We start from the raw sequence: 6,000 nt of genomic DNA on the forward strand, positions 1-6,000 counted from the left end.
ATGTGATTGATCCCCTGTTGGAGACTGTTAAGTAAATATTCTTTGGGACCTTGATTTTAGGCACATTTTTCAAACCTTTAAGGATAATCATTGTTTTCGGCATCTTTTCTGCAGCATTAACACACAACACAGCAGTAAAGCGAGCTTTGGTAGCACCACAGTGGCTAGCAGCTACATTTTTATTGCCAACAAAGTCTATGGTTGTTGAACACATGTCAATGTATACAGGTGTTTCATCTTTATCTGCTGTTAATACTAGAATGCTATCTAGATAGTCACTGGCGATTTGTGCCTTTTCTCCAAGTGTTTTATTGTCTGCTTGACCAACATGTGTAATCTTTCTCACTGTCAGTTTATTCTGTTTCGTGAAATTGAAAATCCATTTATCAGAACATCTAAAGCTGTTCATTTCAATTCCGAGCCTTTTTACCAATTCTAAAGTATATTCCCGTAAAGGGCGATAATTTACAATTATATTGTTTGCACGCTGAACAACAATCCAGTGTAAGAGTTCAATCTCTAGATTTCTATGTGCTGGTCGTCTTCCTCCACCAATTGATCTGTTCCTCCTCTTGTCTGACATTGATTAACTCAGTTTCTTTTGTGCATCATTCTCTCAATCATTTTCTATCAATACCTAAGTCTCTTGACGCAGCAGATAAATTGCCAGAATGTTTTTTCACTCATTTAATAGCACTCAATTTTTCATTAATGGTATATGATCGTTGAATACGTTTTGATTTTCTTTCGACTCCATTATTGGGAGTGGCTGTGTAGTAAGTAGCTTGCTTACCAACCACATGGTTCCGGGTTCAGTCCCACTGCATGGCACCTTGGGCAAGTGTCTTCTACTATAGCCTCGGGCCAACCAAAGCCTTGTGAGTGGATTTGGTAGACGGAAACTGAAAGAAGCCCGTCGTATATATGTGTCTGTGTTTGTCCCCCCAACATCGCTTGACAACCGATGCTGGTGTGTTTACGTCCCCGTAACTTAGCGGTTCAGCAAAAGAGACCGATAGAATAAGTACTAGGCTTACAAAGAATAAGTCCTGGGGTCGATTTGCTCAACTAAAGGCAGTGCTCCAGCATGGCCGCAGTCAAATGACTGAAACAAGTAAAAGAGTAGATGTAGAGCAAATGAACATGACAACAGAATGCAAACAAGAGCACTAACTCTGTTTCAATTTTTAACCACATATCCGCCCATGGGCGATCTAATGGATGGGTGGATTTTCAGAGAACACCAGTACTACTTAAGATTTTATAAGTGTCATGTATCACTGGGTGAGTTTAATCAGTATGTGTTTTCTAACTTTACCAAATACACAACAGCAATAAATGATGACACATACTACTATAGGATACAAACTCTGTAGTCTTTTTCTGATATGGGCCATCCAAATATGGTTCTATAACTGCTGTACATAGTTGGGTACATATGTGTGTGCACACATATTCAACTGTTGCTGGATGGATATGTTTTTTTCCGTATATAGAAACAAGTTGGCAGTATCTCTTACAAGAAATATGCATATAAAGGGCCTAATATTCTGATTTAAAAGCACTTTGTAATGAAAATCATTGGATTTTTTTTTTTAATGATTGTAAATTAACACTTCAACTGATTGAGTTCAGTTACCTGCTGGTGTCAACTTTTTCATTCTTCTTGTGTCTGTAAAATAAATAGCAGTCATGTTTTGAGGACAAATTTACTGTCCTTCATGATAATGTGGACTTGGAGTTCAACAAATCTGCATTCCATCTTACGTTTGAAATAGGGTCATAATATTCATTTTTCTATAAGATTGCTCCATTGTTTGTGAGCAAAATTTTCATGTATTGACAAATACCTTGGTGATCTCACCCCATGCCAATTTCTTTTGTTCATTGCTAATGTTATTTAGCCTCAGTTCAACTCTGATTGAGCAGATTTATGATCAAAGGCATTCCAACCAGTCAGTTTTTATACAATGCTAATGCTGTTTTAAAGTCCCAGATTGACTCATTCAGGCTTACCTTATTTAAAGCAACAGGTCTATATGACTGCATTGAACCATTTATCAACTTGAAGTTCACAAAGGTTGTAGTGCAGATGTTCGCGAGAAAATTCATTTAAGTAAAAGGTATCATTGGTTGTGAAAAGGTTTGGAACCGTGGACCTATTAGACATTTCCACGTTGGGTTGCTTTGTCGTTTCTATTTGGCAGTGAAAAGTTTATGCAACCAAGGGAGATAAAGAGTTGCACTATTTATCTCCCTTCCATGCAGGCTTTTTCTATTTAATAATTAATCATATTCAATATTTTATACTAAAATACTCAAGTGGGTTATTTTTTCCTATTAATACGAAGTGTTTGAAGTATATTTCCCACCATCTTAATTTCGTTTTTACACTTATACAGTATTTTGGAGCATACTAAAATACAATATAGCATACTTCAGTATTCTGAATAGTTCATTCTATAGTTTATCCCCAACACTGTCAATGAAAATTGACTGTTAAGATTCGAGATACACCCTCTTTTTTTTCCCCTCGCAATATCAAACATTCTACGAAAATATAGTGCTCAAAAACTGAATTTTATATAGATGAAGACGAAAAATCAAATTTTAAATTAACTCCTCATCATCCTTTAACGTCCAACCCATGCTGGCATGGGTTGGGCCTTTTGACCAGAGCTGTACCAGATTCCAGTTTGATTTGGCTTGGTTTCTTCAGCTAGGTTCCCTTCCTAATGCCAACCACTTTACAGTGTGTGCTGGGTGCTTTTAACATGGCACTGGCAAGAGTGCTTTTTACATAGCATCAGCACAGGGCTCCTGCAGGCCAGTCCTCTTCATCAGGGGGTGTGGCATTAACACTTCCACTGTGGAGGATGAATCTTGAGTACAACAAGGGGTCTTCTTGCTGAATGTAAAATGTACCAGCACAAATATATAGAGTATGTTAGGCAGATTTGCCTTTCAAGGTTACAGGAAATATTTTACCAGCATTGAGTTTTTTGGTTGCTTTTTTTTTACATATGGCATGAAACCAATAATTTAATCAGTGTTTGATGGTGTATGAAATTAGAATTTGACTAACATTTAACATGTGATTCAAGTTGATGATACAGTTGACTGAAAAAAATAAATGGATTTGTGCAGAAACTAGAATAATCTTTTAAAAAACCTGTTAGAAATATGTTTATCTTTAAAAGTAATAGTGATGATTATCATCATCATTTAATGTCCGTTTTCCATGCTAGCATGGAATTGGACTCATCTTTATCATTTGATGTTCATTTAAGCTTTAGTAATATGGATCTTTATGAAGAATTATTATGACTGAAATGCCAAGTTTTCCTCGTGTCATTAGAAGTATTATTATATTTCAGTCAACAATCCATTGCTACAAATTAAGTATTAAAGGGGACTTGCAGTTCTAATATCAGTTTCTTTTGATTCGTTGCAAAGTTTGAGATTTACAGATAAGTAATGGGATATTGCAATGTTCACGTCATTTTCAAAAGTTTAGCAGCCATAAGCGAAGAGAGTAGACTTCACCTGCTAATAGAAACTCATCTTTAGAAATAAAGGCTTTAGATTTTGATGGAAAGATGATTGCAAATTAATGATGATGTAGCATAAAATAATAGGTGCAATATGGCCAAATGGTTTAGAAGTTAAAACATTTTATGTGGCTTCAGATTGACTCTCATCAAGACTTACTGTTGTTTAGCTCCTGTTTTCATTGTTCAGTCAGACCTACAGTAGTGATACAGCAAATTAAGAGTAAAAAAGAGAGTGATCTACAAGTCCATCTCATGTTTCAGTCTGATCTGAGACTGATATCTTGACCATTTTTTTCAGCATACAACAGAAGTAAAAAAGAGAAGACATGTAATTTCATATTTTTTTAATAGAATTTTCATCTGCATGGTTTCTAAGAAACAGCTGTCTGCTATTAAAACCTATTGTAACTATTAAAATATGTCATAAATTGTGGATTTATGGACAAAACTGAAACCTGGTAACATAAACTATAATATGTAATGAATCCCCATGGTGCTACTACTACACTGTTACACACTTCTTGAGCAGGAATGTATGTTCATTTCTTTTCTCTTGTAGTACTATGATAAATATCATAATATAGACATAATAATTCCCTATCAGATGGCTAAGTTATGAATTATAAGACAATCAGTCAAGATGTTGGCTGTTTTCATCCTGTCATTGATGTTGTATGCTACCAGTATACCAAGCTTGTAAGTAGATATAAATCACTATTGTAAATGGGCAGCAATAGCATTATAATTGATGAATGATGTATTGGTTTCTGCAGGAATTATCCCAAGAGATTTCTCTTTGGTGCTTAATGTTATAGATAGGAAGTGGAGATAAGCATTGTCCCATTAGGTATTTAGACCCAAGTCAACACTAATCAATCTATCTGATTAAAGTAGTTCCAGCTGTGACTGTCTCATCAACATCCAGTACAATATATTAGCTAATGTATCCTGTATTTAAGATGACTGTGTGTGATTTGGTTATTGTTTATAGCAGGCCAATAAACTGTATTAAGAATCAATAGTGATGTATGTGCTGTGCAGTTGAAGGAAAGCTTCTATCAACCCATGTTTAGGGTCTTATTTCATTTCAAAGTTCCAGTTTTTTTCTCTTCTTTTCTCAGTTTCACTATTAAGTATTCACATGTTCAGTCAACTGAAGGTCTTTTTTATTAGAAGTACAATCTAGCTAATTAGAACCCACAAAGTTTTTATCTACCAATTTCACTCACAATGCTTAGGTTGACTTGAAGTGATGATAAATGACATTTACCCAAAATGTCGTGCAGAAGAATCAGACCTGGGATCTCCTGATTGCGAAGCAAACTTCTTAACCATTTAGTCATGTCTGCAATCCATAAAGATATAACTGAATAGTTAATTGATTACATCCTAAATACCTTAAGGCAACAAAGAAACTGTTATCATGTATGCTCCATCCCTTGAAATTTAATATGATTCTGATACATCATAGTAGATTATTCATTTTTCTCATTTAAAATAATTATCTATTAATGTTGCTTAATTTGTGGTAGCACAAAGTGAAATGGAGCCAAAATTATGAACATTAGAAAATCTTGTAAGTTTATTGTTACGAAGTACAATATAAACCAGAATCTAAGGAAACAAGTGGTTGCCTGTGCCAGGCTCTGTTTGAAATAGAATGGTATAGATCATATTTTCCCATTATCGCACACACACTTTTATTGAAATCTGAGAACTTGACCTGCTCTTACAGGAAGCAGATTGTGTTAAAAAAAAATACTGAAGTGAAAATGTCATGCAATGCATCATAAGGTCAAACTATGTGAGAGGTGTGTGTATGGCAGACATGTCTAACCCATGACATCTAAAAGTAAACAATTGTAAAACTGACAATGTTTTCAAACATTTTTTTTAGTTCATTGAGGAAAGAAAACTTGCAATGAATCTTCTCAACAGATTAAAACTAGAACTAAAATCACATGTGCAAAAAAATTTGAAAACAGATAGAGAACTTAAGATTTTTTTTTTTTTTCCTATTTTACATTCTCATTTTTGTATCTTATCGGGATTTTTTAAAAATTAGTATATTTACATCTCGTTCAAGCAGTTATTTTCACAGATATATTGTGCTTTTTAACCTCCAGTGTCAGCTTTTATTTAACGGGTCTGTGAACAAAGCCATTCCAACTGAGAACAACCTATCTTTTCTTCAGGTATCCTTTATATCGTTATGGTTTAATCAATGACAAATTAACAGGCGTAGGAGTGGCTGTGTGGTAAGTAACTTGCTTACCAACCACATGGCTCCAGGTTCAGTCCCACTGTGTGGCACCTTGGGCAAGTGTCTTCTACTATAGCCTCGGGCCGACCAAAGCCTTGGTAGACAGAAACTGAAAGAAGCCCGTTGTATATATATATATATGTGTATGTGTCTGTGTTTGTCCCCCCCAACATCGCCTGACAA

This window comes from Octopus bimaculoides, chromosome 2 (assembly GCF_001194135.2).
Source record: "Octopus bimaculoides isolate UCB-OBI-ISO-001 chromosome 2, ASM119413v2, whole genome shotgun sequence".
Classification (NCBI taxonomy): domain Eukaryota; kingdom Metazoa; phylum Mollusca; class Cephalopoda; order Octopoda; family Octopodidae; genus Octopus; species Octopus bimaculoides.